This window comes from Neophocaena asiaeorientalis, unplaced genomic scaffold, assembly GCF_003031525.2.
Source record: "Neophocaena asiaeorientalis asiaeorientalis breed wild unplaced genomic scaffold, Neophocaena_asiaeorientalis_V1.1 scaffold64, whole genome shotgun sequence".
In the NCBI taxonomy this organism is placed as follows: Eukaryota; Metazoa; Chordata; class Mammalia; order Artiodactyla; family Phocoenidae; genus Neophocaena; species Neophocaena asiaeorientalis.
The window spans coordinates 2,460,930-2,471,155 of record NW_020185334.1 but is presented as its reverse complement, the minus strand read 5'-3'; the positions used below and the strand labels follow the sequence as shown (position 1 = coordinate 2,471,155).

At 39.3% G+C, this 10,226-nt stretch overlaps 1 protein-coding gene and 1 pseudogene across 3 annotated transcripts in view; one reads left to right on the top strand and one right to left on the bottom strand.

Moving 5' to 3' along the window:
• Positions 1-10,226, bottom strand: part of TASP1 (taspase 1) — a 235,488-nt gene that overhangs the window by 98,762 nt on the left and 126,500 nt on the right. The gene's annotated exons all lie outside the window — the stretch shown is intronic.
• LOC112393305 (replication protein A 32 kDa subunit pseudogene) lies at positions 8,688-9,711 on the top strand (annotated as a pseudogene). The gene has a single exon (XR_003001880.1). The product of XR_003001880.1 is annotated as a replication protein A 32 kDa subunit pseudogene (transcript).

The window sequence follows — 10,226 nt, the reverse complement described above, 5'->3', positions numbered from 1 at the left end:
GGGGGGGAGAGGTGGAGGAGGTGGGCTGTGAAACACAGAGGAGCGTATGGATATTCAGGGAGCACTATGCTAAGTGTCTCTGCAACATCTGACTAAATCCAACTTCCCATGCCTGCACCTGCACAGCTAAACGAGGTGCAGACGTCATCCTGTGAGCAGGGGGTGACATTCATGGGCAGGAAGGCCTACCCATTGAGGAAGGTGGGAGACAAAGGACAGACCCAGGTACCAGACAGCATTGCTGGGTAGCCCGACCAGCCCCAGTCTCCTCTGAGGTGTCTTGTTACATGAGATTTAAAACAAAAGAAAATAAAATCTATCTGTTTAAGCCACTATAATTGAGTTCTCTTTTTTAAGCCCAAATGAATTCTTCTTTTTTTCTTTATTTTGGTAAAATATATATATATATAACATGAAATTTACCATTTAATCATATTTTAAGTGTACAATTCAGTGGCATTTTTACTCGCATTGTTGTACAATCATCACCACCATCCATCTCCAGAACTTATTCATCTTCCCAAACTGAAACTGTACCCATTCAACAACTCCCCCATCCCCCCTGCCCTCTAGCCCTGGCAACCACCATTCTACTTTCCATTTCTATGAATTTGACTACTCTAGGTATCTCATGTAAGTGGAATCATACACTTTTGTCCTTTCGTGACTGACTTAATTCCCTTAATGTAATGTCCTCAAGGTTCATCCATATTGTAGCATGTTTCAGAATTTCCTTCCTTTTTAAGGTTGAATAATATTCCACTGTATGTACATACCACATTTTGCTTATCCATTCAACCACCAACCGACATTTGGGGCCAAATGCATTCTTTTTTTTTTTAATAGATCTTTATTAGAGTGTAATTGCTTCACAATACTGTGTTAGTTTCTGTTGTACAACAAAGCAAATCAGCCATATGCACACACATGTCCCCATATCCCCTCCCTCTTGAGCCTCCCTCCCCTCGTCCCTATCCCACCCCTCTAGGTAATCGCACAGCACCGAGCCGATCTCCCTGTGCTATGCTGCTGCTTCCCACCAGCCAACTATTTTACATTCAGTAGTGTATATATGTCAATGCTACTCTCGCTTCGCCCCAGCTTCCCCCTCTCACCCCATGTCCTCAAGTCCATTCTCTATGTCTACCTCTTTATTCCTGCCCTGCAACTAGGTTCATGAGTACCATTTTTGGTTTTTGTTTTTAGATTCTATATATATGCGTTGGTGGGAATGTAAATTGATACAACCACTATGGAAAACAGTATGGAGGTTCTTTAAAAAACTAAAAATAGAACTACCATATGACCCAGCAATCCCACTACTGGGCATATACCCTGAGAAAACCATAATTCAAAAAGAGACATGTACCAAATGCATTCTTAATCTATATAGATAGCCATTTGCTGGTGAAAGAAAATGGCTCAGAAAACTTTACATTGAAAGAAGACGACTTCTTCCATTCAAACATACAACTTTGTATTGAGTCAAATACAAGTTCTGATAAGTTCATGTAGATGTATTTATCAGACACCATTAACAGGAAGACATGAAAAAGATTATTTGGCTTGATAACATTTATCTTAACTGAGTTATTTTGGAAAATTCGTGATATGTTTAATTTCTACCAAAAACCAAATTTCTTTATAATTTGTTTGAATAAGTAAGACTGATTTGATTAAAATAAATCCTTATGATGCCTGAAAACGGAGTCTTAGATATCTAAGAGCCCCTTTTATCCACGTAAAGGACGACCACTTCCCTGAGCCATGTGAAACCACTTCTGCGAGGCCATCGTTAGAGTGCCTATTTGTGGGTTTGTTTAGAATCCAGAAAAAGTTGCCAACTCTGGGAAACTAGAAGAGTTAATAGAGTATCTTTGATTTTCCTCATCTTGATGTTTCCAACAACGCCATCATTTCTCTAGTGAACACTCTGGCCTACGTTACAGAAGAGCTTCTGTATCTTTACTAAAGGAAAAACCTGAGAATTGTGGGTTAAGCAGCAGGGTCGCCTTCTGTGTTCTACGTATTCAATTTTCTCATTCTCTCATCCATTCTCTCCCTCTCCCTCTCCCTCTCCCTCTCTCCTTCTCCCTCTCCCTCTGTCACACACACACACACACACACACACACACACACACACACACACACACATACACACCCCTCCCTACCTTAAGGCCATAAAGTCCTGTAGAGTAAGGGTTAGTATTTTCTATTCGGCAGTCAGACTGATGTTTGAATCCGGCTGAGTTGAGTCTGGGACTCTTTATTTAAGCCTCAGTTTCCTCTACTGTGAAAATGGGGAATGGGAGTAGTAACTTCCTCACAAGGACAAAATGAGACAACAAACGTAAAACATTCAGCGTGGGGTTGGGCACTGAGTAAGCACTTCATACTGCAATGGATAATGACTGCCTTAAGAAAAACCATTAGCTATCACTTTCTTGTCTCTCCTCATCCTTTTCTCTGTATTTTGCTTCTGTTAGAACAAGGTGATTCCCAGCTAGCCTGACAATCATCACTGAGAGCCTAGAATACATTTAAAGAGGAGTTTAGCCTTTGACTTGCAATTCTGAAAGCTGCTGCTTCCAAGAAAGCTGAGCTCTCACCTAGGGTCAAAATGATCACGTGGGTAAACCTTTCATTATCAGAACAAAACAAATAATATGATAAAGATTTCACTTAGTTTGGTAGGAAACATTTTAACTGTGGTTATCCAGGGATTATGGGTTATGCATGATTTTTGTTTGTTATGCATTCCTTCTGTTATTTTTCCCAATTTCCGTAATAAACACCTATCTTTTTTTCCCAAGAGGTTCAATGCCCAACATCAATGCTACACTCCTGCATTCACCATACTTTCTCTTCAGGTACAATAGTAAAGGGCAAGGCAGGGTCTCCCATTATGGGATTTGGTCCCATACACTTCACTGCCCTATATCTGAGTTCGTGAAGAATGCTCCAGGTGTTTTATTTCATCCGCCCCCCGTCACATATTTGGTATTTTCACTTCAGCATTAGTGATAGATGCAGCCTTCAAATTAAGATAATTAAAAATATGTAACATAATAGCCCAATAAAGTCATATTGTCAAATCACGTTTTAGTTCCAAAAGGTTAAGTGGCAAACTGAAAAGCATTTGCAATAAGGACAGAGAAACATGAAAACTTACCAACTCTTGGCTGACATTTAAGATACATCTTCACTGCATCTCAAGATAATTTTTAATTGTTTTATATTCATCTCATTTAGTGGTGGCAGCAGTGGTGGGCATGAGCCAGATTATTACAAAACGAAAATTTAAAAGGCCGTTATGTGTCAAGTTTTTAATGTAGGGTTTTAATGGACTGTTTAAATGGTAGAGGATTAGGATATAATTCCTGCAGAGGACCTAAAAATGAGATTAGGATTTTTAACTATAAATCCTAATCCCACAGATCTTTCTCTTCTTCTGGAGACTTTATTTCTTCTAAACCACTCTAACCTCAGTTCTGATACAAAGACCCCCAGAGAGGGAGAGTGAAGCTGCATTCACAGGAGAGAAATAACCCACATTCCCAGGCGGCCTGCATCCCAGAGCAGGATCAGCAGCAACAAAAGCTCACATTCAGTACCCCTGGCACACTACACATCTCCAAGGCTTCCTGATGATCTTCAAGTATTTATGTCATCTTATAAATGCTGCCATCCACTCTCACTGCGGCGAGTGGGCATCTGAAAAATCTTTTAACACATCCCCTGTTAGAAGTCCACAGGGACAGATAAGTAATGAGGAAAGGCCTTTCCAAATCTAAAAGGAAACATTTGGTACTTCAGTTTCCACTATTGCAACATCTCTTTTTCAACAATAATTTATTACACAGTACGTCACCTTTTCCCTGTCAGAGGATTTACTGCCAATTTTGGAGTTGGGTTACTTCTGGTTTTCAAGTCTGTCTTGTGAAATTAAAGAGAGGGCTGCCTTAAAAGTGATAGAACACACGTGATTTCAGTCTTCACAGTGTCCCCATGGCTATCAAACCTGGAACCTATTACATACAAGAAGAAAACATAAGGAGCTTTATAAAGAGATGGAATAAGTAGTGAAGATGTCTGATCCGGTCTAGTCCAAAGGGTATGGTTACCAACACACATTTAGTGTCTCCCCAGTATTCAGTTCTCTCTAACCTGTAACCATCAGCATACTTTGGATATTTACAATAATCTATCAAAAACAACTCAGGCTTTTCCGATTTTTTTTAATAAATAATAAATAACCAATAGAAAAACCAATTTTACAACTATCTCCTAGAGACCTCTCTTACAAACTAGGATGCAACTGTTATGTGCTTTAGCATTTCATAATTATTTAAAATACAGAAAAATATACTAGAATGGTGACAATTAAACAGGAAAATCTCTCATGTAGAGCACAGTGCTAGGCATATGCTAAATACACTAAATGCTTGATATTTATTATTTATTATACTAGTATCAATTTTATTGAGAAGGTATAACCAAACCACAAAAGATTTATCTGAACAAGTTGCATAAATGGGAAGAATTCCAGTTTTGCGAATGCAAATATTTTCATAGACTGAAATCTATTTCAAAGAAACTAAGACATACAAACAAACAAAAAAGTTTCAAAAAAAAAGACATGAGTGTGAAAATCCTTGATCCAATCTGTCACAGCAGAGTGTCAGAGATCTGTGGTTAACAACACAGAGGTGCCCACCCCAAAGCTTGAGTCACTTCTTCTTTCCCTGGGCCCCTCTCTTTGTCAAAGTCACATCTCAGTGTGGGAACTTAACCAATACTCATGAGCATGAATACAGATGATGAAATAGGATCTTGCTTTCTGCTCTAAATTTTCTCAATTTAGTTATCTAAATACAACACTCTAATCAGGGCACCAGGGACACATGGTCCCAGGCAGCAGAAAGAATGAGAAAAATCACCCCAGCAGGAGTTGTTGTGTTCCTTGGCTACATTGGAGCCCCTATTGCTACTATTGCATTTGTCTGGAAAACATACTATATGTATGAGCATTAGACTTCTCTCCACTTGAGAACTTCATTAGAGCAGCAGCCATCACAGAAGCAGCACTGCTGGCCATGTTCAGTTGCTGCTCCTGTACAGCTTCCATCTGGATTTCTGTTCCATCAGGGAGGTGAGGGGAACTACCTCCAGCTGTGGAACCTGAAATGAGTCACTTAAGATCTCCATATCTCAGTTTCCTCATTGGAAAAAATAAATGGCTTAGCTTAAATGATTTCAAATTCCTCAGGACAAAATTTTATAGCTGGAAGTACTTTTGGAATTTCAATAACTTTTGGTAAAATTTAGTTAAGAGGCTTGCAATGAACTGACCACTTAGGAGAAAACCCTTTTAAAAAGCTGTTAATTCATGATATAGTATAGTTAGATTATTTTTTAAATTTATTTCTTTTTTAAGGGGGAAGAGAAAAAGTCACTGACTCACTGATTCACCATTAACTGATCAACTACCGTGTACCTGGGGTTTTCACAAATGTCATCATTTAAAGGCCCTACACGTAACTTGCAAAGAAGGTACTATCATCCCAATTTGACAAATAAGAAAAGTGAAGTGGAAGAGCTAAGAGTCTAAAATCCACGTTTTGTAACTCTAATATGCTTGTTTCAAGATAGTCCACCACTGCAGAAATAAGGCTAATATCAGCACACAAATAAAGGAGATACAAGCAAAGAAAACTCAAAAGCCTCAAAAACCTGAATCCATGATCAAGATCAAAGTAATAATTACCTGCAGATAAGTAGCACAACAAATACTGATACCAATACTTAGGACTGTAGATAGCCCTCAATTTTAACCATGACATCCTAAAAACAATCACTAAACAGTCCCAAAGGAATAATGTTAAAAGTGGAGATTTCATTTTGCATCAAAACCATAATGTGCATTTTATGAGTTAAAAAAAAAAAGCCAAGACATAGCTGTAAACATCTACAATAATGTAGATGTGATGTAATGTAAGATAAATATTTCAGCACACATATTGATTATATATGTAGTATGAAGCCCACAGACAGAAAGAACATAAGCAAGACAGTTATACTATACTGTAAGTTTAACCTATAACTACTAAGCCAACCAATATATTAAACATTTAATTAATAATTTTCCTAATGACAAAGTTTAGAAGTGATTTATGAGGGTGATTTGAATGGCCAGGGCCTCTTTAAAAGCCAAAAAGGGAAGTTTGAGTTGATGTTACATCTCAGTAAATTGCTCTGTACAAAAGAGAGGCAATATATAAATCATTTCATCAGTTTCAAAGCTGTACTCAGAATTTAAAAACAACATTCAGTGTTTAGAGGCCTTGTGAAATAAGATGGAAAAAAAGTGTTAAATCTGTTCACCAGTCATTGCTTATCCCTTTCGCTACTCAACACAGCATCAAGGGTGGTTCTGAGATTGAAGAAAGGCAGAAAAGTTCTGAAGGTGGAAAGGAAAGTGGTAATCATATTCATTTGTCTAGATCAGAGTAGAAATTAAGGAATAAGAATAAAGAAATGGTCCCAAAGCTTTCCTACCACCAACTAGCATAACCATCATATAAGCAGGTAAAAGAAGGAAAAAGCAAAACAGGTAGACCACAACAAATGAGACATGCAGCAAAAGGCAAATAAATAGACAATATAAAATTTAGCATTTTTCAAGGTTTTCGTTTGACACTATTATTAAGAAATAATGTTAGTAAAAGAAGGAAATACACACACTTGTATTACTTTTTAACTTTTTATTTTAGACAAGAAATTTATTTACAATTTTATTCAATTACCTAAGATTATGCTTCCTAACTTCCCCAAAGTTATGAGAAAAAAAGATATCTTTGCCTAAAATTAAACAGTTTCAGTCAATACACAGAATTCTCCACGAAAATCCATGCATAGATTCCATAGGGTCCACAAACCCCAGATTAAGAACCCACACAGCTATCATTTTATTTAAAAATCTACAAGCATATAGTTATAAACCAGTAGGCTAAACTTTCATTTTGATTTCCAATAAAAATATTTACTGCTGAGACCATGAACTCCATATGAGAAAGCAACAGTGACAATATCATTACCCAGAGGCTAACGTGGAAATTACAGTGAAAATAATAAAATTAGGTTATCATATTAGAATCATATCATTTCCTGTTAAAAAGAAATAGGGATCCTTGGGAAAATGACTGGTTCTGAGTCTGGCTAAAGAAGTGACCAAGAGGAGCCTGAGGTATCTTGTTCTACTGAAAAGCAAGGAAGCTATCAAAGATCATCATGGCAAAGACCACAGAAGCCAGCTTAAAGTGGCTTCCATTGACAAGAGATGGAACAATTTTACCAGCCAAAATAAAAAGGTTCCAAACTCTTTACCATGTCTTGCAAGCCACCAAAACTGATCACTTGAATTTCCACTTCTAGTTAAGATGAAGAAATCTACAAGATTCTATCACCCCCACCCTAACAACAAAAGCCAACAAGAGCCACCCTAACAATGAGAACCAATAAGCCAGTTGAGCTACAACACTACAGTTTTTTAAAAACTCAGAGGGATAATGATGCAAAAATACCTCTAAGAACTAAATTCCCAAAAGGGACAAGCCCTTCCTATGACAGAAGAGGCCAATGGCTTTTTTATCACCCAGAAGGCAGTGGGGAAAGGAGAAATGCTACAGACAAGGTTAAGGAGAAACTAGCTGAACTAGTCATTTAACAAACTTTAAATGACCATAGGTGCTGACAGGATGAATTAGAATCCAGAGAAGCCCCATTCACTGAGTAAATCTGATTTCACTCATTGACTCCTTCCTGTAGGTCCTCACCAAGAGCAGGGCTTCCTGGGGCAGGGCTGGGGAGCTGAAAGATATCCACACCCTCAGGCACACAGGTCCTCCATAAGTGTAAAGCAGAAGCTGCTGAAGGCTGGGAACAGAAGAGGAAAACTAAAAGACAGCCTCCTCACCTACCTGGATGCATAGAGCTATCACCCAAGGCAAAGCAGTAAAAAAAAAAGAAAGAAAGAAAGAAAGATAAAGGAGGGATAGGGAAAGGGGGAGGGAGAGGGAGAAGGAGAGAAAGAGAGAAGCTTCCCCGTGATTCCAAAAGCTGACAGGTGAACAATAAATAACATAAAGAGATATCGGGAGTTTTGCTGGTATTCAGATCCCAAGCTCTGCCTAATGGTAAATCCTAATACTAGCATTGAAATATTGAAAGCCAGGAGTGAATTGTATCCACTGCTGCAAGAATACCCAGCCCCAACTCAATTCCAAATAACACTGCAGATGTATGTAAAAAGGAGTGTGTCCCTTTTTAGTGGCAAATATTTTCTTCAGTCTTGTCTGTATTCCAAACATAATCTTTAGCATACAATCAATAATTATGAGATAAATGAAAAAGCCAAAAACATGCCCTATAAACAAGAGAAGGAACAGTAAACAGAAGCAGACCACTAATGGCCCAGATGCTGGAATTATCAGATACAAACCTTAAACTAACTAAAATAATTATTTTATGTAACTATCTAATGGAAAAGGTGGAAATTTTCATAAAAATATGGGAAATCTCAGCGAGACAATCTTCAAATATGAACCAAATAGAAACACTTTAAATAAAATATATAGTATCCAAAATGAAAGTGCATTCAATGGGCTTAAGAGCAAATAGGAGGAGGCGGTTAGGGGAACCCACCAGGCCGGAACCTTCTGGAACTCTTTCCTGAGGGAATCGTGACGAAGATGTGGACCAGTGGATTTGAAAGCTATAGCAGTTCCTCTTTTGGGGGAGCCGGAGGCTACACACAGTCCCCTGGGGGCTCTGGATCACTGACACCTTCCCAGGCTGGAAGGAAATCTAGAGCCTGAGCTCAGCAGATTGTACCCTGTACCATATGTCAGCCGCTTTCTGCTACTCTGGTTAATGAAGTGTTCAAATTTGGAAATGCTGAGATTTCACAGGTCACTATTGTGGGGATAATCAGAAATGCAGAGAAGGCTGCAACCAACATTGTTTACAAAACAGATGACATGACGGCTGCACCCATGGATGTTCACCAGTGGGTTGACACAGGTGATGCCAGCAGTGAAAACACTGTGGTTCCTCCAGAAGCGTATGTGAAAGTGGCTGGTCATCTGAGATCTTTTCAGAACAAGAAAAGCCTGGTAGCTTTTAAGATCATGCCCCTGGAGGATATGAATGAGTTCACCACACATATACTGGAAGTAGTCAATGCACACATGATGCCGAGCAAGTCTAACAGCCAACCCTCAGCAGGGAGAGCACCTATCAGCAATCCAGGAATGGGTGAAACTGGGAATTTTGGTGGGAATAGCTTCATGCCAGCAAATGGCCTCACTGTGGCCCAGAACCAGGTACTGAATTTGATTAAGGCTTGCCCAAGGCCTGAAGGATTGAACTTTCAGGATCTCAAGAATCAGCTCCAACACATGACTGTAGCCTCAATCAAGCAAACTGTGGATTTTCTAAGCAACGAGGGACACATCGATTGTGGATGATGCTCATTTTAAATCCACAGATGCAGAATAACTGGATCTAATTGGGTACCCGAGATATTTTCCAGCTGGACTTTTTACACAATCTCTCGTCTCCAGCTGTACATATATTTGGCAGGTTGACTTCTAGGAAGTAGGTTTCATCTATAAAAGGTTTCAATTGACATCCTTTTGAAACTTACTACTCTTCTGTGTTTTTGTTTTTGTTTTTTGTGGTACGTGGGCCTCTCACTGTTGTGCCCTCTCCCGTTGCGGAGCACAGGCTCCGGACGCACAGGCTCCGCGGCCATGGCTCACAGGCCTAGCCGCTCCGCGGCATGTGGGATCTTCCCGGACCAGGGCACGAACCTGTGTCCCCTGCATCGGCAGGCAGACTCTCAACCACTGTGCCACCAGGGAAGCCCCTCTTCTGTGTTTTTGAAGCTCAGAGGGATATGGGCAATTGACAGGGATGTAAACCAGGGCGAAATTTCTTAAAGAAGTTACAAATTAGTTAGTTACAATATCAGGATAAATGGAATTGGAAGAGGGATGCTACCAAGAGCATCTTGAGCATACTCAGGAGTTTTTATTCCTGAATTGTTTCCTGTTAAGAGTAGGACTAGGGCCTGTCAGCAGAGAGCCGGCCACGAAGCCCATTAACCTCTGCCTGTTTTTGTTCCCCACTGTGGTTATGTGTTGTTACTTTCAGAATTGCACTTT